At 37.2% G+C, this 26,629-nt stretch overlaps 1 non-coding gene across 1 annotated transcript; it reads left to right on the top strand.

Moving 5' to 3' along the window:
* The first annotated feature begins 12,261 nt into the window (after nt 1–12,261).
* On the top strand, nt 12,262–12,370 carry LOC112768585 (small nucleolar RNA R71). Its single transcript, XR_003185994.1, has one exon. It is a non-coding gene; the product is annotated as a small nucleolar RNA R71 (small nucleolar RNA).
* The last annotated feature ends 14,259 nt before the right edge of the window (nt 12,371–26,629 follow it).

Genomic DNA, 26,629 nt, shown 5'->3' with positions numbered 1-26,629 from the left:
AAGAACCACCGCAATACACACCATTTCCATACCCTCACCAAGAAGAACCGCCTTCCTACTATGAACCCTTTCTCCAAAGTGATGAACTCTCTTATCCACCCCAAGCCCCAATAGATGATTCTCTCACGTTGTTACTTCAAGGACAAGCGGATATGCAAAGAAACACACTAGAGTTTGTGACTAACTTGACTAAGGTAGAGCACACTTTAGCCTACCAATGCATGTACACTCAAGCTGCTTTCGTATCCACATGTGAATGATCCAAACAAGAGCAAAGCATAAAGAAGAGATTGGACAATCCGGTGGAGAAGGTGGAGTAGGGTTTTGTATTGGAACAATTGGAGAGACCAATGATCATTGAAGAAAAGGGAGATGTGGTACAAAATTTAGGAGATGTGGAACCACCATGGGAGTATCAACAACCTCTAGAGCATATCAAAATTGAAGAATATGAAGAGGTTGATCAAGAGACGGAGTCAATCATCAACGAATTCCTATCAAAATTTGAATCCTCTCCTATGAGGTGTGGAATTGACATTATTGAAGACAACTCCAAACCAAGTAATATTGGTACCCTTGTTGAAGAAATTGACAAGCAAGAAGAACTTGAAAGAAGTTATCAAGAGGTGAAAATAACTAAGGAAGAACCTAAGGGAAGAAACCTCGCATTTTCTAAGTATGGGGAAGTACCCCTCCCCAAGTCACCATCCAACACAACATTCAAGTGGGCAAAATTCTTTCCCTTAAGCTTCACTTTCTCACTTGAATATGGCTTGATTGAAACGGATGGGCAACTTAGAGCTCTTTGCGGAGTCCATAGTAAGAGGGAGTTGTGTATTGGTTGGAAGTTTGGAATTACGCTCATTAGGGTCAAAGCTCTTAAGCATAAGGACCATGATTGGAAGAATGCAAATTTGTGTGGGTCTAGGAGGAGACTTTAGCGTGCTCAAGAGAATTCTATGTGTCAACCACCTGGACGGAAGAATCAAGATAATCAACTTGAAGACGGGTTCGAAGATAAGATATGGGATCCCGGATCGAAGCATGGAGACCAACCTTGGGACCTCATATTTTGGGTTGAACTTCACCCAAGCTTGGTGAAGACGGTTGGAATCTCTATCAACCAATTGCGAAGCAAAGATCCTTGGAGATTCAAGGATGAGTACAAACACAAGCCACCATGACAAAGAGCCTCCCAAAATGTCCAACGTAAGGACTTAAAATAAAAGTGCTAAGTGGGAGACACCCTACCATAGTAAACTTTGTCCTCCCCTCTTGTAGATTTGACTAATAAGTGATTTGAGTTGCCATTGTAGGTAGTTTTTCTCTCCATTGTAGTCTTCTCTTAATGTTTTGATTGTAGTTGCTTAGGGTGCAAGTTATGTATGGTTGCTTTTGGAAATTTTTATTAATTTTGCCTTTTTGGTTGATTTAGAGTTGAAGGTAATGCTAGGGAGATTTTTAGCTATTTTTAGTGTTTCTTAAAAAAAAATAGAGGCAGGGCATGGACGCGTACGCATCGATTGGCGGCTGCAACCCCAATACATGGATCCAGAGAGTTAGGCGAGCACAGCGCGAACATTGAGCATGGGGCACAAGGGCATGCACGCATACGCGTACGCGTGGATGGCTTAACACAAAACCCATACTCCCACCCGAGAGTTGCGCAAACACTGTGCCAACAATGCGCGAAACGCGCAACTATTGACCCACGCAGACGCGTACTATACGCGTACACGTCGACACACTTTCTTCATTTACGCGTAAGCGCACAAGATGCTTTCGCGTCCATTCACTTTTCGCCCAAACCACGCGGACGCGTACATGACGCGTACGCGTGGATTCAAAATCACCAATACCCCATCTACGCGAGAAACCCTTGCCATTTGCGTACCCTATCTCTTCTTCCTCCCAACGTTCCCTTTCTCCCTTCCCTCCATAAACACAGCGCCACCCCAAGCCATCCTCATCTGCCTCCATCTGGCGACCCATCGTCACCGCCGGCCACCCCATCTTCTCCCTCTCTTCCTACTTCTCTTCTTTTCTCTGCCATCCCTCTCCTCTCACCTCTGCCCCTCTTCTCTCACTTTCCACCGTAACCCCCTTCTTCCTCCGCCCAGCACCGCCGCGTGCGAAACCACCACCATCACCATAACATTTTCTCTTCTTTTTCCCTATTCAACCCCTTTTTGCTCTGACCATCACTCACCCTCTACCCTGCTCTCTGCGCCACGCCTCTGCTCTTTGCTTCCCTACTCTGTGCGCTATCATCTGCGCCGCTGCAGGCCACCATCGCCATCGCTCTTGGGCGGCACCACTTCGGTTCCTTTCCATTTCCAACTCTACTTCTGCCCTGCCCTCCAGGTCCCCTGCCTCATCACTGTTTTTTGATTTTTACTTTCTTTTCTTAATTTTGTTAGTTAATTGTAGTAGTTAGTTGATTCATTCTGCTTGTTAGATTAGATAGAGACGCATGCTGTTACATAGATAGGATGTGGTTAAGAAGATTCTAGGCCTGATAAGTGCTCCGTTCTTATTTACTCTCTGAATGCTGCTTGTTTGTTGCATGATGCTGGTGTGGTGTTTTGTGTGAATCATGATGCTATCATGCTGATTTTCATTGCTGCCATGCTGAACTGTATTTTAAATTGCTGTTTGCTTTTCGGGAACGTCCAATTTACTGCCGGAATGCTGCCCAAATTTTTAGAAATTATTTTGGTTTTAAACTTGCTACCTAGAATTGAACTTGACACTTTTAGAATTGAGTTTTACTCGACTTGCACCAAGTTCAATTCCTACGTTACTTTGGTTAGCAATTTCGTGTCCATTTTGCTACCCGTAATATGCACTGAACCTCCATATGCCTTCACTTTTCAAGTTAACTCAAATGCTTTCTGACTCGTGCTAAGCTCACCATTTGATCTTGACTTGCATTTTTTGAATATGGTTTAGTCCTTTGCAATGATTGGTGCATTCCACTTGTGTGACACTTTTAACTCAAATTGGTTCTTAACTTGTTTTAAGTTACACAAAGTGCATATTTCACTCTTTCTATACCAATTATTGCCCATTTAGTGACCATGACATTGATTGATGATTTGCTTTCCATTTATATGCTCTCGTGCAATATTTCATATTTCATCATCAATGACTGCATCATCCTCATGATTGTGAGCATGCTTGTTTTATGTACTCATTTGAGCTTCTCTTGTTTGAGCCCCATGATTGTCATGCCACTAACACATGACTTAGTTTTCTAACTTTGACCTTGTTACCATTCTAACTCTCTTCTTGGTTTTCTCACTAACACTCACATTCTTTAGGGCATGATGACTATGGTTGCTTAACAAACAAGCATTCTATCATTGTTGCATGACTTCTTGGTTTGCATCATTGGATTTGAATTCTATATTTTGTTTGCCCGCATTCCAAGTTTTTATTTCTTTTTAACTCACTTCATGAATATGTCATGCCTTGCTTTGTTTTTCCTCTACGTGGCCTAATTGTATATATCCTATCTTATCTATTTTTAGGATGACCGATAGAAGAAAGTCTAAGGTTACCTCAAGGAAGCGCAAGAAACCTCAGCCCTCTACTCTGTCTCCTTACTATGACTATGCCAAAAATCTTCTTAATGATGATGACAAAGCGAATCAACAGCTGCCGCCTACAGAAGCGTATAGGTTCCCTAACCTATACTGCGAGCTCCGCTTTCCGACATACTGGAAGAAGAATCTGAATATAGAAAAGAAACTGGTCCTCCCAACTAACGTGAGACGAGCCATTACGACACGTATTCAGGGGATGGGCATGGACTTTATTGATAGGGAGCTAGGCCGGGTGAACTCATCATGGGTGAAGGAATTTTACTGTAACTTCTTTAGACATACCCTTGAGTCGGTTCACCTGTGAGGCGGGCAAGTATTGGTTACGGAGGTAGCTATTCAGGATAGACTCGGCTGTCTGCCTAGGACCGGTGGCATGGATGCCATTGAACAGGCAGAGGTGGCCATACATTGTATGACTTTTGACTATGATGCTCTGAGGGATGTTACTGCCACCCCGGATGCCCCTTGGGTGATGGACGCTGACAACAGGAAGCCCAAGGGGATGTTGTTTACTCATCTTTCTAAGGAGGCCAGGACGTGGCAGCAGATCTTTGCCCATTACGTCATGCCGACCACCCACTTCATTGAGATTCTGATGGACATGCTCGTCCTGATCGGCTGCGTTATGGAGGGGAAGGAGGTATACTTCCCTCGATTGATCAGGAGAAACATGTGGCGGGCACATGTCTGTGGCTTACTTCCCTTTCCCACCTTGGTCACCACGATGATTCAGCTAGCCGGTGCCCTGTGGGAGGCATATGATGAGACACCACCCCCGGTCTACGAAAAGGAGGAAGTAATTCCGTGGGGGGAGTGGGTTTACGAGAAGCCCCCATCTCGGCGTCGCTCTAGAGCCAGAGCAGCTGTGACACCCGGCGCTTCATCCTCAGCAGCAGCAGGACCCGTAGCCCCAGCAGCACCGATAGCACCACTACCGCCAGCACCTCAGCCGACTTACCTTCTAGTCCAGCGTCTGTTTCGCTTTGTAGAGCGCAGTGAGCACCGTATTATGCGACGTCTAGACAGAATGGATCAGATGTTTGTGGCATTGGGCGTTGCCCTCTCTTCCCGACCCTTCTTCCGCATCAGAGGAGGAGCATGCCGAGGAGCATGAGGTGGAGCCAGCTCAGACAGAGGCACCACCACAGACACAGGCTACCACAAAGGCGTATCAGCCACCTGAGGAGCCACAGCCTGAGACCCAGCCAGATGCGATAGTTGACCCTCACCATGAGCCCGAGCAGTAGCATCGAGGACGATGCTCCATTCTAAGTGTAGGGAGGTCACCGTCGTCGTCGTCGTCGGTGGAGTAGCTATTTTGGATGATAAGTTCGGACATTTATCTTTTATTTTGCGTTATTTTAGTACTTTGCACTTTATTTTTATCGCACTTTTGGATAATTATATATATTTGTTATTTTGAGATACTTTTATTTTAGTTTGTTGCATTTTACTCCATAGTTTATTCGTTTTTAGATTTCTAGTTGAATTTGCATTTGTAGTTGATAGTATGTATATGTAGTTGCTTTGGTTTAGTGGTTGTGATTAGAAAAATATTTTGGATTGTTGAAACCTAAGTTTATCCTTTTTACATAAGAAAATTGTTTTGATTAAAGAAAGGGATAAACTAAGGAAATTTAAAAAACATTTTTAAATCACAACATTGCATTTAGAATAAGGTTAATCAAAACAACAAATTTTCCAAAGAACTTATCCATAGGGCACCACCCCAATTGATTGAGAAATTTTTGTGGAACTTGCTTGAATTCCATATTTTGTGAAGCATGTTTTGAGCTAAGAACACAAGCAAGTGAGATTTGAGCCTAATGATATGGTTACATCTTATAACCACTTATTTTCCTTCTTGTGTGAATTGTTCTCTTTCTATGATTGTGATCCTTGATTTGCTTAATTCTTTATGTCCATTATTCCTTGTATTCATGCATTTATATGATTGAAGCCATTGTTTCATTATCTCACTTACCCAAAAAGCCTACCTTTTACCTTCCATTGTTAACCAAATTTGAGCCTATGCTTAACCCAATTGTTATTTATTTTAGCACATCACAAGCCTAAAGCGGAAAACAATAAAAGTCCCTTGTTTAGATCTTTGATTAGCTTAGGCTAGTGAGAGTGTTCATTATTCAAATTTGGGGAGACTTGGGAACATTGGTAAGGATGCTTTGTATTTTTATATATTTGGGAATTGGATACATGCTCATGTATCAATAAAATATTGGACCTTGTGCATTGGTGCTCTTGAAAGAAAAATGATAAAAACAAAAGAAAAAAGAAAAGAAAAAGATAAAAAGAAAAAAAATAATATGGAAAAGAAAAGAAACAAAAAATTATAAAAAGAAAGAAAGAAAAGAAGAAAAGAAAGAAATAACAAGGGGACAAATTGCCCCAAAGTAAAGTCAATAAGAATCAATGCATAAGTGTTGTGAAATGTAAAGAAAATGCATGAGTATGTGAAAAAAGTGAAAAATGGGTAGTTAGTTTAGAACTTAATTGTATAGGCTATTATATAGGTTAGGTGGGAAAGTCTAGGCTAGTCAAAGATTCAAATTCTAGTCCACTTAACCATATATGACCATACCTTGACCTTAACCCCATTACAACCTTAAGAAAGACCTCATGATAATTGTATGCATGCATTGAAAATTGTTGATTGTTAGATGAAGAACAAATCTTGGAAAGCATGATTAGAGGGGAGTTGAGTGAATCAACCCCTAAACACTTGAGTGACTAGAGCGGATACACATCCAGTGAGGGTTCGATTGCTCAGTTACATGTTTTCACCATAATCATCTTTATTCATGCAAGTTTGTAAATCATTTTTGATTATTCAATACAATTGTGGATTGGATTTTGATTTTCAATACTTTAGCCCTTGTGCTTGCATATATCTCTTGGAAGTCGATTTGTCTTGACCAAGCAATTGCATTCATATAGGTAGTTGCATTTAGATAGGTTGCATATAGTTTAGTTGCATTAAATAAATGCCATAACCCTTACTTCATTCTTGGTATAGCATGAGGACATACTATAGTTTAAGTGTGGGGAGGTTGATAAACCCCGTTTTCAGGGTTTATCTTGTGATGAATTTAGAGTATTTTATCAACCTTTTCTCATATTTATTCAATGAAATAGCATGGTTTTGTGATTCTCCCTTGATTTGTGCTTAAATGTGAAAACATGCTTTTAGACCTTAAATTTGATAATTTTGATTCAACTTTGATTCCACTAGATGCCTTGATGTGTTTCCTAGTAATTTCAGGTTGAAAAAGGCTAGGAATGGATCAAAGGAGTAAAGAGAAAAGCATGCAAAATGGAGAACACATAGAAAAGCCAAAGAATTGGATAAGCTCATGGACGCGCACGCGCAATGTACGCGCACGCGTGGATCGCGAAAACTCAAGGGATGCGCACGCGTGCTGTACGCGTACGCGTCGATGCTGGCACGTGATTTTAAAGTGAAAACGTGCCCAGCAAATTCTGAGAAGCTATGGGGCCCAATCTAAACCAACTTTGGCGCCAAAACATTTAAAAGGGCCAAGGATTGAAGGGGAATGCATCTTTTGACATAGCGCTTACTCATTAGGATTATTTTAGTTAGTTTTAGAGAGAGAAGCTCTCACTTCTCTCTAGGAATTAGGATTAGGTTTAGTTCAATAATCTTAGATCTAGGTTTTAATTCATGCTCTCTTCTACTTCTACTTCTCAATTCTTTGTTGTTACACTCATCATTCTTCTATTCTTTTGTTGTAATTTCTTATACTTTGTTTCCATACTTGTTGTTGATCTACTCTTGTTTCTTTTATTTTTCTTTCAATTCAATTTGAGGTAATTCATGTTAATAATTGTCTATTTGATTGTTGTTGTTAATTTCTTGCAATAATTGTTGTTAGATTTTATTCTTGTTGTCAATTTACTATGCTTTCCTTTTGTGCCTTCCAAGTATTTGTCAAAATGCTTGAAAGTATGTTAGAGTAGAATTTTATGTTCTTGGCTTGGGAAGGTAACTTAGAAATTCTTGAGTTACTAATGTCCAAGTGATTGATAGTTGATAGCCATCGACTCTAGTTCTCATTAATTCAATTAGTAAATAGCTAGGACTTATGGACTTGGATTGATATAGCTCATTTGACTTTCCTTTACTTGTTAGAGGATGACTTAGTGGGATTGATCCTTGCAATTATCATTTGTGGTTAGTGATAAGGATATAGATCCTTGACCACCAAACCTTGCCAAGACCTTTTTTTCACTTGCTTCCCTTTATCATTTACTTTTCTTGTTTCCTAATCAAAACCCCAAAATATACATGTCCATGACCAATAACAAGAACACTACCCTACAATTCCTTTGAGAGACGACCCGAGGTTTAAATACTTTGGTTTATAATTTTAGGGGTTTGTGCTTGTGACAAACAAATTTTTGTATGAAGGGATTAGTGTTGGTTTAGAAACTATACTTGCTTCCCTTTATCATTTACTTTTCTTGTTTCCTAATCAAAACCCCAAAATATACATGTCCATGACCAATAACAAGAACACTACCCTACAATTCCTTTGAGAGACGACCCGAGGTTTAAATACTTTGGTTTATAATTTTAGGGGTTTGTGCTTGTGACAAACAAATTTTTGTATGAAGGGATTAGTGTTGGTTTAGAAACTATACTTCGATGAGATTTCATTTGTGAAATTCTATACCATCTAAAAATCCAATCATCATCCATCAAGAACCACCATCTCCATATTCATATCAAGAACCACCATCTCCAAATTCATATTAAGAACCACCACCTCTTTGTCCATATCAAGAACTATCATCTTTCTACCCATATGAAGAGCCACCATCTCCCTATTCATACCAAGAACCATTTTCTTTTTACTCTTATCAAGAACCATTATCTCCTTCTTATTCATATCAAGAGCCATCAGCTCTTGAGCTTCACAAGAAAGAATTCATACATGATATGAAGATGAGTGTAAAAAATATAGAGAAATATATGTAGTTGATTATCAAGCCCCAGGATGAGGAACAAGCAAATTCCTTCCCAAGAGATACAATGAAAGATCCTATGGAAGAAAGTGAGAAAATCAATCAAAGGAGTTCATACTCCAGTGAATTAGAGAACTCTCCACCCTCACAGATGGAAGAAGAGGAAGATACAAAAACAAAAGAGGAAGATGCACAAACAAAGGAGGATGATACACAAACAAAGGAGGAAGCCATGCACACTCTATGCTTGCACATTCCAATAATTCTGGAGGAAGCCATACAAGTCCCTATAATTCTATGCATGCAAGATCTTGAGAAGGAAAATCTGAATGTGCTGCCCATATTTGAATTGAAGTCTTCTCCCCCAACACTTGAATATGCTTTCCTTGGTCCTAATGAAGCAGATAGTAGCATAGAGGGTGAGTTTATTGAACCACTAATTCAAGAAATTCTTGATGAAGGGTACACTTCAACCATCACACAACACCCAAGATCTGAAATCAAAGAAGTGAAGGCAACCAAGGAAAGCACTGAAAAGGGGATTTTGACCAAGAACCAGAAGAAAATATCCATGAAAAAGAGGAGGTCAGCAAAAAATAACCCAACCTCTACTCCAACAAGCAAGGTGAATCAAGTTAACCACAATAAAAGAAAGCTTGTTAGGAGGAATTTATATCAGGTGGCACTAATTTTCACCTCTCCCCCCTTGGAGACATTTCTTTTAACCAACTGGAAGAAGAGGAAGAAAATTTAACAATCAAGTGTCAAGCTAGTGACATTAAAGAAGCGCTTGTTGGGAGGCAACCCAACTACTAGTATCCTTGGTTTCGCAGTTGTTTTGGTTTTAATTTTATAGTTATTTTGATTTTAGCATTATAGTTATTTTAGTTCTAGTTTTAAATTACTTTATCTCAATTTTTTTTTGAACTTTTTCATGTTTTACATGTGTTTGGTCATGCAGAGTGATTAGAACAGGAACAGGAGCAATTAAAAGGAATTTTTGACACCCTGAAGTTTTTCTTTGCTTGGGGACAAGCAAACTTTTAAGTTTGGTGTTGTGGAGCGTGCTCTTTGTTTACCTTATCATTAGTGGTACCATGGGGAGATGAATGTTCTTCATGGAGGAGCACACTAGCATAACTGAGGTGGTTGAGATCCTTTCATTCTATTTTCCCATCCGTTCTTATTTTGTTGGCTTCTGTTTTCTGTTGCTTTGATTGCCTGCATGATCTTTAGTACTTTCAGTTCTTATATTTAGTTTCATTTTGTTATTTGCTTTTAGTTAAAAAAATTCCTTTTGTCTCATGTACCGCTCACTGAGCTTAAATATAAAAAGAAAAAAATGATGTAATGCATGTGTAAGAGAGTTTATAACAGAAAGTAGTCTCGTTTAATCAAATGTGGTAGTATTCTCTGTGATTCTGAATGCATGACATGAATTGTGCATGTTTGAATTTGAATCAAAGGATGTTGATGTATAAGGAATAGGAGTTTAGAGAAATATTATGAATTTTCTGAAGTTAGTACAACTTGATCCTTGAAGCAAAAAAGAAACAGCAAAGAAAAAAAATTAAATAAATAAAAAGCAAGGTCCAAGGCTCTGAGCATCAATGACTCGGGATGTCAGACATAATTAAAAGCTCAAAGAGTTTTTTTCCTAGTCATATGCTTGTAATGTTCTTGTGTCAAATAATCCTTGAGACAGAACATTTAGAGTCGAGATCAAATGCATTTAGCAGAATATGCCAAAGGCTTTGAGTTCCAATGTCTGGAAGTAGATGAAAGAAAAATCAGAACTTCACGAGGGTTCCCCAGTTAAGTGCTTGTGGTGTTCTTGTATCAATTAACCATTGAGACAGAACATTTAAAGTCATGGCTAGGCTCAAGGTGCAAAGCACCAGTTAATTGAGAATTAAAGGATATCTACTATGTTCAAGGATTAAACTAAAGTATAAAGATCAGAGAATTCATAATATGATCCGGATTCTAATTCCAAATGATAGTGACATTCCTCTGATTCAAAGGAGAGTGAGATGCCAAAACTATTCAGAATTACAATAGGTAAACCCCACTTTAAGAAGATACATCAGCATAACTGAACTCTTACCTCTCATGCAAATTCACATCTTAATCATGTATTAGTTTTTGTTGCTTGAGGACAAGCAACAATTCAAGTTTGCTGTTGTGATGCGTGAGCATCTTCTCTATCTTTTCCTAGTGAATTTGCATTCAAATTGTTGAGTTTAATCAAGATTTAAATATCTTTAAGCCACTATGGATGCTACTTTGACTTGTGTGCAATTCTGTTTATTTCAGGTTGTATTTGGATGGATTTGACGGAGTTTTGTAGCAGAAAAGGAAGAAAGCGAATGATGCTGTCAACTCCGACCTCCTTGACTCCAGCGGCATTAGAAAGCTAACTTCCAGAGCTTTCCAATGATATATAATAGTATACCCTTTTCTTCCATTTTGTACGGACCACTTCACGCCAAACTTGAGGAAGCTCAAGTTTGGTGCCAACTCAAAAGCCCCAAGGAAATCGTGCTGCCATCCCCATGCCGAACTTGAGTTTACTCAAGTTTGGCACCAACACAAGAACTCCATAGAAAGGCTACGCACCAATCCACACCAAACTTGGATTCTTCCAAGTTTGGCGCCACCCTTAATGAAGCCAATGGTCCCCACTCGTCCCAGGATGCACTACACGTGAAGGCTTTGCAAATTTTGATTAAATCTTATTTTATTTATAATTAGGAAAAGATATTATTTAGTTTTAGGAAATGTAGTTTTACATTAATTAGGATTAGATATAATAGGGAAAAGAATCAGCCCTTCGGGCTCCTCTCTTCTCTTATACCTCATTCCGCAATTTACAGTTTTTTTGAATCCTAGTTTTCTCTCTGAACTATGAGCAGCTAAACCTCAACTGTTAAGGTTAGGAGCTCTGTCTATTGTATGGATTGATACTATTATTTTTCTATTTTAATTCATGTATTGATTTATATCTCAAGAATTATTTTCGTTCTTTATCTTATGAATATGGGTGGAATGGAAGTATGACCCTTGTTCTATTTGAGTTCTTGTATAACTTGGAAAAGCTCTTTACTGGAACAATAGCTTGAAAACAAATTCTCCTAAACTACTAATTATCTGGACTTAACGGGATACGTGACATATAATCCTCTTATATTTGGGCAATTAGGGTTTTTGTGGCATATAAACTAGAATTGAACTTCAGCCTCTAATTGGAATTAAGTGACCAAGGAATTGGCGGTTGATGAATTTTAGAGGAGACTAAAAAGGTCTAAGGAATTAGGGTTTAGTTACATATAGTTTGCCATGAATTAAATCTTGCATGATTAAAATAGTTAGTAAGAAAAGTCAATCCGGAAAATAGATATCTCTGAAGCTTTAACTGTTTCTCCATATATTATTCACAACTTGTTTAGTGCTTGCTTTCTGATATTCTGAATTTACTGTTAATGCTTTTGAACCTTCAAACACCATTTTCTATTTGTCTGACTAAGCCAATCACTCAATCATTGTTGCTTGATCCATCAATCCTCATGGGATCGACCCTCATTCACCTGAGTTACTACTTGGTACGACCCGGTGCACTTGCCAGTTAGTTTGTGGTTATAAATTCCTAAAATCATGTTAGGAGGGCACGTTCTGATTTGTTGCTTGTACCTCTCCCATGCTTCATAGAGGGATTCACCCTCTTTTTGTCTAAAGGTCTGAACTTCCACCCTAAGCTTGCTTAGCTTCTGAGGTGGAAAGAACTTGGTCAAAAATGCATTGACCACCTTCTCCCAAGAGTTTAGGTTTTCCTTAGGCTGAGAATCCAGCCATAACCTAGCTCTATCCCTTACAGCAAAGGGGAAAAGCATAAGCTTGTAAATTTCTAGATCCACTCCATTAGTCTTGATAGTATCATAGATCTACAAGGAATCAAATATGAATCTGTTGGGATCTTTCTGTGGAAGTCCATGAAACTGGCAGTTCTGTTGAACTAGAGTGACCAGTTGAGGCTTCAGCTCAAAGTTATTTGCACCAAAGACAGGTATAGAGATGCTTCGTCCATAAGAATCAGAAGTGGGTGCTGTAAAGTCACCTAGGACCTTCCTTGCGTCTCCTCTGTCATTAGGGTTGGCTGCCATGTCTGCATTCTCAGCTTCTTATTTGAAAAGCTCTGTCAGGTTTCCTCCAAAGTGTTGTGCTCTGACTTGTTGTAAACACCTTCTTAGAGTCCTCTCAGGTTCAGGATCAGGATCAAAGAGAGGTTCTTTATCTCTTTTCCTACTCATAAACAAGAAAAAGAAAACCAAGAAAGAAGGAATGGGAGTTTCTATGTCAGAGTGTAGAGAACCCCCAGTGAGATATCTCGAGAAGAAAAGAAGAATAAGGGTAGAGAGGGGAGGTAAAATTCGAAATAATGGAGAGATATATATGCTTGAGAATTCAAAAATTAAGAAGAAAGAGATTTCAAAATCAAGATATTTTTGTTTTATTTTTATTTATTCATTTATTTCGATATAATAATAAAGAAGAAAGTAAGGAAAATTAAAAGCTAAGCAACTAATTAACTACTAAGATTTAAAGATTTAATGTGATTTTCGAAAATGTGAAAGAGAAAGTCAAACAAAGATTTTGAAATGCAAATTTAAAAGAATAAAGATTCAAAAAGATACGAAATTAAAATTTAAAATTTTAAAAGAAGATAAGATAGGAAGGATATAAAGTAAAAAGATATGATAAAGATTTAAAAAGGATTTGGAATTAAAATTTTGAAATTTGAATTTTGAAAAAGATTTGATTTTGAAATTTGAAAATTGGATTTTAAATTTTGAATTTTGAATTTTAAAATTTGAGTTTAAAATAAGATAAGATAGGATTTTTGAAATATAAAGAAAGATAAGAAAGATAAGATAAAGAATTGAAAAAGATTTTAAAAGATAAGATTTGAAATTCAAAATTTAACTTGACTAACAAGAAAACACTAAACCTAAAATTTTAAATCAAGATAGCTAAGATTTTCGAAAAACTAAAGAAAGATAAAAGAGATATTTTTTTGGATTTTCGAATTTTTAAGAAAAAGAGAAACAACTAAGAGATACCAAACTTAAAAATTTAAGATCAAAGACACTAATTTTTTGAAAATTAGAAGAAAAACAACTAAAAGACACCAAACTTAAAAATTTTAAGATCAAACAAAGAAAAATATCAAGAATAATTCGAACACAATGAAGAACACTCAAGACAATTTTTGAAAATTTTAGGAAAGAAAAACAAAGAAACACTAAAAAGACACCAAATTTAAAGATTGACACAAGACTTAAACAAAAGAAAAAGAAAAGAAAGATTTTGAAAAAGTTTTTGAAAAAGAAAACAAGAAAACAAGTAAAAGAGCAATAAAACCTCAAAAAGTACCTAATGTAAGCAACAAGATAGTCCAGTTGTTTGTCAATCTCGAACAATCCCTGGCAACGGCACCAAAAACTTGGTGTGCGGAATTGAACTCCGTACAACTGAACCGGCAAGTGCACCGTGTCGTCCAAGTAATACCTCAGATGAGTGAGGGTCGAATCCCACGGAGATTATTGGATTGAGCAAGCAATGGCTATCTTGTAAATATTAGTCAGGCGATTAGAAATGATGGTTGTTTGTTTGAAAGCAGAAACAAAATAGTAAAGAACGGAAAAACAGATTGATGCGAAAATAGTGATATAGATTCAGTTAAGGCTTTGGAAATGCGTATTCTTTCCAGATTAACTTTTCTTACTGTCTACTTCAATAACGAATGATTCATTCAATGGCAGTCGTAATTGACTAACTCATGTAGCATCCTCATCAAGTTAGCCTCTTCTAAACCATAGCAGTCCATCATATCTGAGCAACTCATGTAGCATCCTCATCAAGTTAACTCATGGCTTACCGCTATAGCCGAAGGTGAAGACCTAAGCAATCCACTCTTCTTCATGATCCTACTCAAAATGCCACAGACAAGGTCGGATCTTCCAAATCAGGGAATGTTGCTTCTCTGACTCTAGCCTTAATGCCACAGAGACCTCAGCAACCCACGGTCAACGAAATTTTATGTCACTTATCCAAAGTCGCCCAGGCACTCTCTTGGAATCCGTAGTGCATTCTCTAGCTGTGGTTCAATGCTATCCGGGTCAGGACTCACATGGAACCCATGTAGAACAAGGATGAATGTCACGGTTCATCCTCAATTCATGAGATGAAGAACGAAAATACACAAGAGAATAAAATCAAACATTTAGTGAAATAGAAACAGTAATATTATTAATCCATAAGAATCAGCAGAGCTACTAACCCTAACTTAGGAAGTTTAGTAGCTCATAGCTTACAGAAAGTAATTTGAATTCAAAGTGGTGGAAGAAGCTCCTCAACAAGGGTGATCTTCCCCTATATATATTAACCTAATAACTAAGAAGTACAAAATTATGATAGACTAGACTAGAAGTGCGAAAATCCACTCTTGGGCCCACTTTGGTTGAGTACTTGGGCTGAGCTTGGCGTCCATCTTGAGGAATGGGCGTTCAACGCCCATTGGGGGGTGATTGGCACTGCCTTGTGCCTCTTGATGGCATTGAATGCCAGGAATGGGGTGGAATGTGGCGTTCAACGCTGGCGTAGGTTCCTTTGGGGCTTTGAACGCCAGAAAGGAGGTAACTCCTTGGCGTTCAACGCCAAATATGGGTATGCTCCTTTGAAGAAAAGTATAAACCATTATATATTTATGGAAAGCTCTAGAAGTTAGCTTTCTAACGCCGTTAAGAATGCTTCATTTGGTTCTCTATAGCTCCAGGAATTCTCGTTTGAGTGCATGGGGGTTAGAATCTGACAGCATCTGCTACGCTTTCCTTGCCTCTGAATCGGACTTTGCCAAAACTCCTTAATTTCAGCCAGAAATTACTTGAAATCATTAGAAAACACAAAAACTCAAAGTAGAATCTAAAATTGTGAATTTAGCACTAAAACCTATGAAAATATAATAAAACTTAAACAAAACATAACTAAAACAATATGAAAATGATGCCAAAAAGCGTATAAAATATCTGCTCATCAATAGTAAATAGACACAGGCTTAAGCATTATTTGGGAGAGGATTTGGAACACTAGAGGATCACACACAGCCTCAACTAAAGAGTATTACACCGTTAAGCTAATGACGTTAAAGAAGCACTTGTTGGGAGGCAACCCAACCATGATATTCTTTGATTTCTTGTTATTCTTTAGCTTTCATTATTCTTTTGCCTTAAACTTTTGTTATGTTTAGATATTTCTTATTTTCATTAACCTTCTCTTTTCACTTCTTGTTAGTTCTTATATGTTCACACACAATTCCATCACATGCATACAATGCAAATTCCCACTCCACAGGCATATTTGAGATTTTGAATACATTCAAAATAAAAACCAAAAGAATTCAGATAGCCTTTGCTAAGAGACAAGTTTGGTGTCCAAACGGCAATTTTTTTTGGGGCTTAATGGCTAGTAATATATTTGACTTCAATTTGGTGCATTTATGAGTGTGGTGTGTTGTTATGATTTTAAATTTCATGATATTCCCTCCTGAAGATTTTTTTAACCAGCAGATTCTTGTTCAACTTGAAGATTCCCTGAAGCATTTAAAACAAAAGCATTCAACTCATTTTGAACATTCACATTTATCTACTCCCTTGAGGCTTTTGGAATTGCTTCCTTGGAAATCACATGCATTTACACGCTAGTCAAAAGCACTTTCAGTTTGTCACTTCTTCTAAACCGTAGCTATTCCCCATGACCATATAGAATCTACAATCTTATTCTCTTTCCACTATCACTCTTCTCTATATATAGCATTACATGACTTCTATTCCTATATCTAAAATCATGTTAATTTCATCTTCTTGTGCCTCCACATTCTTTTGCTTGTTTCTTCTTCCCTGCACCATTAGCTAAGCCCCCCTCTTCAAGTTATTTCATTTAATTCAGCACTCACTCCTACTTAATCTTCATATATATTTCTTTACTTTTCAAAAGAAAAGGGTCCAAGGCTTTGAGCATCAATGGTTAGGGGGGTTAAAAATTGATCTAAAGCTCAAAAGAGTCGAGTTTCCTAACCGTATGCTTGTGGTGTGAAAGTGTCAAGTAACCTTTGAAACTAAGCACCTAAAGTCGTGACCCATTGCTGTTACAGAGTATGCCTAAGGCTCTGAGCACCACTGTTTGGGATAAAAAGAAAAGAAAAATTCAAACCCAAGAGGTTCCCCATTAAGTGCTTGTGGTGTTTATGTATCAAGTTAAGCTTGAAAACAAGACACTTAGAGTCATGGCTAGGCTCAAGGTGCAAAGCACCAAGGAAAAACAAAAGCTGTGTTCAAGAATCAATTAGAGCCTAAGGACGAGAATCTATAATATCATCCGAGTTCTAATCCAAAGGATGCTGATATTTCTAAGCATCAAAGGATAGTGAGATGCCAAAGCTGCTCAGAACTAGAGTTCTATAAGCCCTATTCAGTAACTAAACCTGAGCTTAAATGAAAACTTAAAGCCTTCAACATTTTTTCTTCTTGGTCCTATATATTTTTGGTTGCTTGAGGACAAGCAACAGTTTAAGTTTGGTGTTGTGATGCGTGAGCATCTTATACCCTTTTCTAGTCATTTTCTAGTTTTTTTTTTGTTAGATTTTATTTAGTTTTATTGGATTTTAGTGCAAAAATCCCTTTTAGAGCTAAAAAGAAGAAAGGCTGGCAGCACCCTCCCTGGGCACTAAACGCCCAGTTGGCATTTAGCGCTAGAAAGGGACCAAAGCCAGCACGCCAACACTCCCCTTGGGGCGTCTAACGCTCATTCTGGCATTAAACGCCAGTAGCTGACGAATTTCACCCTCTCTTTGGCTTCTCAAGTGGATTTAGCACTTATTAGATTTATTTTATTTTCATTTTGTAATTTTCAATTACAAACAATAGATTTCAGGTTTATAATTTATTATTTTTATTTTATTTCCATTTCAAATTATGTTAGTATTAAAAGGAAAAAATCACTTAGTTTAAGGATCTTCTTCTTCCTACCATATGTTTTAAGAACCCTAGTTTCTCTATAAGTCATGAGCAACTAAACCTCCTAGTTAAGGTTAAGAGCTCTGTTTATTTCTATGGATTAGAACTATTATTCTTCTATTTTAATTTATGTTTGATTCAATTCTAAGGATTGTTTTCGTTTTTAATCTTCTGAACTGGGTGGAACGAGAGTATAACCCTTTTCTACATGAGTTCTTGTGATTCTCGAGAGAGTTATCTCGCTTGAACTATAGCTTGAAAACAAATTCCTCTTAAATTGCTAATTGCATGAACTAATTTAGATATGTGACAGTCTTGGGTAATTAGGATTTTCGTGGCGCTAAACTAGTTTTCTGAACTTGACCCTCTAATCAGAATTAAGTTACCACAAGAGTGGCGGTTAATGAAGGTTAGAGGAGGCTAAATCACTAACAGATTAGGGTTTAGACATTTAAATTTTGTCATAGAATGAATCATTCATTGTTAAAATATTTGGTAAGACATTTTAATCTGAAAAGATAAACATCTCCAAGATTTTAATTGTTTTCTTATACTGTTTTCACACCAGAGTTTTATTTGCTTTCTTTATTTGCTTATTTACTGTCTTATGCGAATTGCAACTCACCAAACCCTTTTTTATTTTCCTGACTAAGTCCAACTTGACAACCATTGCTTGCTCAGTCCGACAATCCTTGTGGGATCGACCCTCACTCACCTGAGGTATTACTTGCATGACCCGGTGCACTTGCTGGTTAAGCTGTGGGAAATTCAAATTCCTGCACCACGCCTCCAAAGGTGGCGCCAACGTTATGCAACATGGACGAAGAAAGCAAGCAAGCAAGCAAGGTGTTGCTAACGCCTGGTGTACAAAGCACCCTCCAAGATGGCACTGGCATTAGAAATTGGAGGCTTACATGAAGGGGTGTTGCTAATGCCTGGGCTGTGAAGCGCCCTCTCAAGCGACGCCCATGCCACAACCTTTGAGCCAACCTTGCATGCATGCGTGGAGTCATCAAGGGTGGCATTAGTAATGCCAAGGTTACAAAGCGTCCCTCTCAAGCAACTCCCATGTCACAAGATTTGATTCTGGAGCATGTCACTTGGGCGTTAATAACGCCAAGACAACAAAGCGCCCTCAATGGTAGTGCTTGCAATTCGAGTAATGCATGGAAACTTTTGCAATCGTTCGTACGCACATGTCATGCATACACATTATAGTGGACTTGTGCGTACGTATAGATCATTGATGCGTACGCAAGATGGAGGATTTGTGCGTACGCATCACATGTACGTACGCACAACTGCATGAAGTGGCATATTGAGATTAAAGCGTTAGTAACACTAAGGAAGAGTGGCGTTAGTTATAATAACGCCAGCGATGAGGTCTAGACCCTTGAAGCTACATTTGGTCATTGTGCTGGCCGTTGGTAACGCCAATTTTGAGGGCATTATCCTCATTAACGCCATCATACCCTGGGAATCATTTGGAGCCTCAGCAAGAAAGCATTGATAACGCTGTCAGTTTCAAAGCATTAGTGTAACTAACGCCAAAATAAAATCTCTTTGAAGTCTTCTATTCAAAATCCCAACAAGATCCAATTCAGAGAGCAAGCCTCAGGTGTAGTAAATGAAATGAAATGTAAAATTTGTAATTTGAGTTGAATTTGAATTGGGAGGGCTAGAGTAGTATATAAAAGTAGAGTGAGGACTTCATAGAGGACCTCGGAGGGACATCTTCTTTTTCCATTCTCTTCATTTTTGAATTCTATTTTATACTTCTTTTAGCTATGAATCACTAATTCCTCTCTTCATTAGAGAGAGAAGCTCTGTTAAATTATAATGCATTGATGTTTGTTTTCTTCTCTTCTTAATTCAAGCCTTGTTCATCTAGGAGAGAGTTTTTCCTCTTCACAGATTCAATCCTATCGGAAGAAGGATTGAATCTAGTTAAATACTATGAGAGCCTTGGGAAAGGAATCATAGCAATTCAGTTTAATACTCTTCTCTTACAATTCTTTTGATTCTGATTCAGAACCTGATGTGTGACACGTAATCAATCTGAATTGGGATCTTGAAGGTTGTGTGGCTTGGGATCATAATTTATGCTTCACCTCTTTTCATGAGCATTAGATCAAGAAAATTGCATTTGATCATGGTTAGAGAAATTGAATTAACAAGAGATTGGAGTTCAATTACTTATGATCTACCAGAGATCTAATATTGCATGATTAAGAGAGAAGTGAGAATTATTGATTCAGGAAGATTCAACATCTCCAATCCTTAATGTCTTTAATTCATATCATATTCTTATTTACTTTCTACTTTCTTATATTGCAAGTTATCATTCTATTTACTTTCAATCTCTTAAATTCCAGCTTGCTTTAATTTCTAATCAATTGAATGTTGTTAATTTATTGTTATTTACTTTCCAGTATTTAATTTCTTGCAATTTAAGATTTTCACACTTTACATTCCCAGTACTTTATTATTCCTACTTTTTACATTCTCGTCATTTATTGCTTTTGTTTTATCCTCATTTAAGTCATTTAATTCTTAATTGCTCATCATCCTAATATGAATTGTCTGACTAGAATACTCAACCAATTATTGCTTGCTTAATCTCTTAATCCTTGTGGAAATGATAACCTACTCATCATGGTATTACTTGATGCGACCAGGTGCACTTGTCGATAGCTCTACGGACATTGAATTGTAAATTTTGTATCAAGTTTTTCGCGCCGTTGCCGGGGATTAATTGTGATTAACAACCACCATATTAGTTGATTACCTAGATTAGACATTTTTTCTTTTTTTCTGTCTCTATAAAAATATTAATTAAGTAAAAAAAGTGAAAAATGAAAAAAATTATTATTTAATTTCTTTTGTTTCATTTGAATAAGCTATTGCATCATTCATTGGTTTTTACTAGATAATCATGATTATTCATACTTCTATCACCATTGTTGTTCTTTGTTGCTTGAGGATGATCAATTACTTTAAGTTTGGTATTGGAGGCAATGTAAAACATAGCCTAGAAGGACAAAAACAAGGGAAAACTCCATTTTGAGCTTTAATTCTTTATATATGTTTTTGTCTTTGGTTGATAATCATGATTCATTTCTACCCTACTTTTGAGATTGCTTGCACCCAATATCTTTAAACATGCAATAAAGAAATTTCAAATGAAAAAATTTGAAAAAAATTTTATGATTTGGGATAAGCAAAGATTAAGAAAAATGGAGGTTCTGACAGTGTGATTGTGTAATGAGGTTTCATGCTTGTGAAAACTTGCATGGGAGCTCTGAGACATAGAATGAAGTTTAGAAAAGTATTATGGAGGTTCTCAAAAATCTATATAACTAAGAAGCAACAAGGAGAAAAAAACAAAGACCAAAGCACAAGGCTCTGAACATCAATTACTGGGAAAATCAAGAAAGAAACAAGTACTCAAAGAGTTATTATCCTAGTTAAATACTTGTGGTGAACTTGTGTCAAAGAGAGAGGCTTGAGCAAGTAAATTCTAAGGGGTGCTCAACAACTAACACCTTGAACCATCTGGTTTGGAAGTGTTGATTGAAAGCTTATCTTAAAAGCCACTTTGAGACGGAAAACTTAGAGTCAAGGGCAAAGTGCAAAAAAAAATTGAAGAAAATAATGATGCAAGAAAGTGGAATGTTGCTTCAAAGTGATAATCTATAAAGAGACCTCCATAATATTATCCGAATGAAATTCCTAAGTTCTAACACTTCCAATGTAAGGACTAATAAACACTGGAATCCTTACATAAGCATACAATTCAGAGTTCACCCCACTATTACTTGATCACTTAACCCACTAAGACTTCATAAGAAATTCTTCAACTATTTCAATCAAAGGAATCCTTTATGCATAGTTTTCTTCTTGCTTGGGGATAAGCAAGATCTTAAGTTTGGTGTTGTGATGCATGAACGATCAGATTTCTGTTAGTAAAGAAATTTTATAAAAAATATAATCGCGTCGTAAGTATAGTTTCTAAACCAACAGAAAATCCTTTCATACAAAAACATTGGTTGTCACAAGTAACAAAACCCAACAAAATTTATAACCAAAGTATTAAAACCTCGGGTCGTCTTCTCAAGGAATTGCAGGGAGGTATGATTTATTATTGGTTATGGAAAAGGTATGTTTTAGGATTTTTTGAAATAAGGAACAAGTAATTTAAATGGCAAGAAAAATAAATTAATAATTAGAAAATCTTTTGGCGAGGTATGAGAACTGGAAATTCTATCCTAGTTATCCTTATCAGGTGTGATGAGAATTGGATTTTGCTCCCACTTAGTTAACCCTTACTAAATAAAGGAAAGTCAACTAGACTAATTAACTTGATTCCTCAAGTCCTAGCCAACTCCTATGGAAAGACTAGCTTTAGAGGGATCCAAATCAATCAGCAATCCCAATTTTCAATCAACTACTGAGTCTGATAACTCAAGTGTTACCAATTACTTAACCAAAGCAAAAGGGAAAAAAATCTACTCGAATGAAAATAATTTGGATTAATTAGAAGCATCAATAACATAAATTAAAGAAAGCAATAAAAAATATGAAATACCTCAGTATGTATTAAATAAGAAAATAAATCCTAACATGGAATTCATAAACCAAATTGAAAAGATAAATAACAATTAAAGTAAAAGAATAAATAAAAGTAGAAAATAAATTAAAGGAACATTGAACCTGTGATTAAAGAGAAGTAGCCTAATCATAATAGAAATCCTAAATCCTAATCCTAAGAGAGAGGAGTGAGCCTCTCTCTCTAAAAACTACATCTAGAACCTAAAATTGTGAATTATGAAAGTTGTATGAATTGTTGTTGTTGTATTATGAATGGATGGATTCTCCCACTTTATAGCCTCTAATCTGTGTGTTCTAGGCCAAAAACTGGGTCAAAAATAGCCCAGAAATCACCCCCAATGATTTCTGGTACGTACAGGTCGCTGCAAAGTCACACGGAAGCGTCGTCCATGCGTTAGCGTGGATTGGGTTTTTGCCAGGTCACGCGTCCGCGTGATCCATGCGTTCGCATCACCTGTCTTCGGAACAAATATGGCAAATTATATATTGTTGCGAAGCCCCAGATGTTAGCTTTTCAACGCAACTAGAACCACCTCATTTGGACCTCTGTAGCTCAAGTTATGGTCGATTTAGTACTAAGAGGTCAGGCTGGATAGCTTTAGCAGTTCCTTCAGTTTCTTGTATTCCTTCCACTTTTGCATGCTTCCTTTACATCCTCTAAGCCATTCCTACCCTATAATCTCTGAAAACACTTAACACACATATCACAGCATCGAATGGTAATATGAGGGAATTAATATTAGCAAATATAAGGCCAAAGAAGCATGTTTTCAATCATAGCACAAAATCAGGAAGGAAAATGTAAAACATGCGAGTTGTATGAATAAGTGTGAGTTTAGTGGATAAACTCCACTCAATTAAGCACAGGATAAACCCTAAAAATGGGGTTTATCAACGTCCCCACACTTAAATATTAGCATGTCCTCATGCTAAGCTCAAGAGAAGCTATAAAAGTGAAGAGGAATGGTAGAATGTATGAAATGCAACCTATCTGTATGAATGCAGCTAAATGCAAAATACTTTCACCTACTTGGTTAAAAGTTAAACAAATCTTTTAAGAACAAATATGAACTGGATTTCACTAATTCAAATTATAAAAATGAAGTACAAATAGACTTGCAGAAGAAAATAGCTCGTGAAAGCCGGGAACAAAGAATCGAGCATCGAACCCTCACTGGAAGTGTATACACTCTAATCACTCAAGTGTTTAAGGTTCGACTCTCTCAATTCTCTACTAATCGTGCTTTCTAATGCTTGCTTTTCTTCTACCAATCAACAAAAATTTAATGCACAGATACACATATCAAGAGGTCTTTTAAGGGTTGTAATGGGGTTAGGGTCAAGGTAGGATTGTATTTGGCCAAGTGGACTAAAATCTGAATTCTTAATTAAGTTAAACTTTCCACCTAACTTTAGACAATCCATGTAATCATAATACCACATCTAACTATCCATTAACCATGTTTTCCACATATTCATGCATTCTAATTTCAAGTACAGTACATATGCATTGCTTTCACCACTTACTTTGGGGCATTTTGTCCCCTTTTATTTATTTGCTCTTTTTCTTTTTTTTCCTTTATTATTATTTTTTTTCTTTTTAATTTTATTTTTATATTTTTTTTCTTTTGTTTTTCTCAATGCATATGATTAAATTATTGAATGCATGAATATGTCCTAAACATTTCTTTCACATTTTCATAAAGATATGCAACACCTAATTCTTAAACCAAATGTTTCCAAACCCACTTTCCCCACACTTAAATCATGAGCACTCTTACTAGTCTAAGCTAACCAAGGATTCAAATTAAGGACATTATTGTTTTCTGCTTAGAGTTAGTGATGAGCTAAAGTAAAGAATAAAAGGGGTAAAATAGGCTCAAATTGGTTTGCAAGGGATAATGAAGGGTTAAGGACATATGGGTATGTAAGATTAGTGAAACAAAGGCCTCAATCATGTAAGTGCATGCATACATCAAACCATGGAAATATAGAATTAAGCAAGACAAAGATCACAATTTTAGAGAGAAAAACACACACCAAAAATAAAATATTGGTTGATAAGATGCAACCAATCAAATAGGCTCAAAATCTTACTGGTTTTGTGTGTTCGAGCTCTAAAACCATGTTCCAGTATAATATTCCTTCAAACAAGTTTATCAAAAATTTTTAATCAAATTAGTGAAATGTTATAAAAAGTTTCTTGAAAAAGAAAATATTACTTTAACCAAGTGGTGGTAAAATATGCACAAAAATCAAACAAATATGCAATCAAACATGCAAATGCAACAAGTAATTTAACAAAGAAAATTTAAACAAAGAAAATTTAAACATTGGTGTTGAGACAGGAAAGTAACTAACCCACGGAAGTCGGTATCGATCTCCCCACACTTAAAAATTGCACCGTCCTCGGTGCATGCTACGATGTGCAAGTGGACGGGTTGCTCCAACTGACGCTTTTCTCCATAGATTGTGCAGATGGACTTGTCTGTTGCCCCATGTAAAATTTTTCCATTTCCCTTCCTCAGTGGCCATCCTGAAAGAAGAGGAAAAAGAAGAAAAGTAACCCAGAAATAAAGATAAGAAAATAAATAAAGTCTAGGTGGTTTAATGCCAAATAATGAGGGTCCCAATTACATGGTAGCTACAACATACAAGTGAAAAAAATAATAGAAGCACATGGCACACCAGTGGTGCAAAATTTGCAAAAAAGGGGAGGAGTGTGGGTAATGAAAGACAATATAAGTGCATATCAATGCAAATGGAATGCAAGTATCATAAAAGAATAGCATTGACTTATGAATAATAATACCCAATCAAAATAAAACAAGTCATGAAGTACCAGAATAATTCAATAAAAGATGAAACAGTTGAATAAGAAAATTTAACACCACTGGAAAAATAATAAATTTAGAAAAGAAAATAAAAATATGCACAAAATTAAAATACAATGAATGAAAGTATTCAAATAAATTGAGTAAAATAGAATGAAAGAAAAGAAGGATGAGAAGTTAAAGAGATGAAGAGAAAAGAAAGAAAGAAAGGAGGAAGAAAGAATAAGAAAAGATAGAAGAAAGAAGAAAGAATGATAATAGAAAGATAAGTAGGATTGGAGAAGAAAAGATAGGAATTCTGGCGTTGATCTGGATAAACTGTGCGTCGCATACGACACGGACGCGTGGGGCACGCATTCGCGTGGGTTGGGCTATTTTCAAGTGACGCGGACGCATCAGGGACGCGTTCGCGTCACCTGAAGTGTGCTATTGGCGCGAGTGCAGCCTCGCGCATGCACAACTTTCAGTTTCGTTCGCATAATGCCAAAATTTAGGGTGACGCGTGTGCGTGGGTGATGCGATCGGGTGAATGACCATATTTTGCAAATGACGCGGACGCGTAGGTCACGCGTTCGCGTGATAGGGCTTGTGCTTCTGGCATGAATCCAGCCTAGCTCCATCATAACTCTCTGCCATACACCTCTTTACGTCGATTTTACAAAGCCACACGTTCGCGTGGGTGACGCGGACGCGTGGGGAGGCTATTTTTCAAAATGACGCGGTCGCGTAGGCATATTTGGACATTTGATGAGCTCCCTGTTATGGTGGCTTATGCTTGAACTCATCCAGGAATCCCCACCAATGTTTGCAATTCCAATATCCTCCGGGATCCCACACTAGTTGCATAAAGCCTTCAAGCAAGTTAAAGCAAGTGACAGGGCCCCAAGAGTGTTGATTGCCAGAATGAATTCCGGGGTCCTAAACCTTGCTTTTGCACCCATCTTCTTGTTGATCATCATTGTTCCAATCGGGTGGCAAGCAATCTGAATTCTCAATGAAGTACCCAAATGACTTCCTAGACCCATTCAATCGAGCTCTACACCAATCCTTGCACTTCAACTTGGAGTGTGCAACCGTATTGAACCTTGTAGGGAAACTCCTACTACTAACCATTTCCCTCTTACTCTTAATGCAACAAAGAGCTCTAAGTTGACCATCTGTCTCAAGTAAACCATATTCAAGTGGGATGAGAAAGTTAAGGGATATGAATTTTACCCACTTGAATGTTGTGAAGGATGATGGTGACTTAGGCGGAGAGAGGTCTCCAACAACTTTGGCAAGGTGATTTTAAGCTCCACTCCCTTGTGCTCTTCTTTGACAATTTCCACCTCTTTGCAAACTTCTTCAATTTCAACCTCTTCCTCTTGGTAGCTTTCTTCTAATTCAATCTTTTCTTCATTACTTACCAAGGGCATGGGAGGTTGTGCTTCTTCTTCTTTGATCTCCATGTCTAGTCCAATGGGAAAGGGTTTAATTGTAGCTAAGAATTCCTTAATGATTGAAT

Source organism: Arachis hypogaea, chromosome 17, assembly GCF_003086295.3.
Source record: "Arachis hypogaea cultivar Tifrunner chromosome 17, arahy.Tifrunner.gnm2.J5K5, whole genome shotgun sequence".
Classification (NCBI taxonomy): domain Eukaryota; kingdom Viridiplantae; phylum Streptophyta; class Magnoliopsida; order Fabales; family Fabaceae; genus Arachis; species Arachis hypogaea.
Note: the sequence above shows the minus strand (reverse complement) of the source record. Positions and strands in the feature narration are given on the sequence as shown.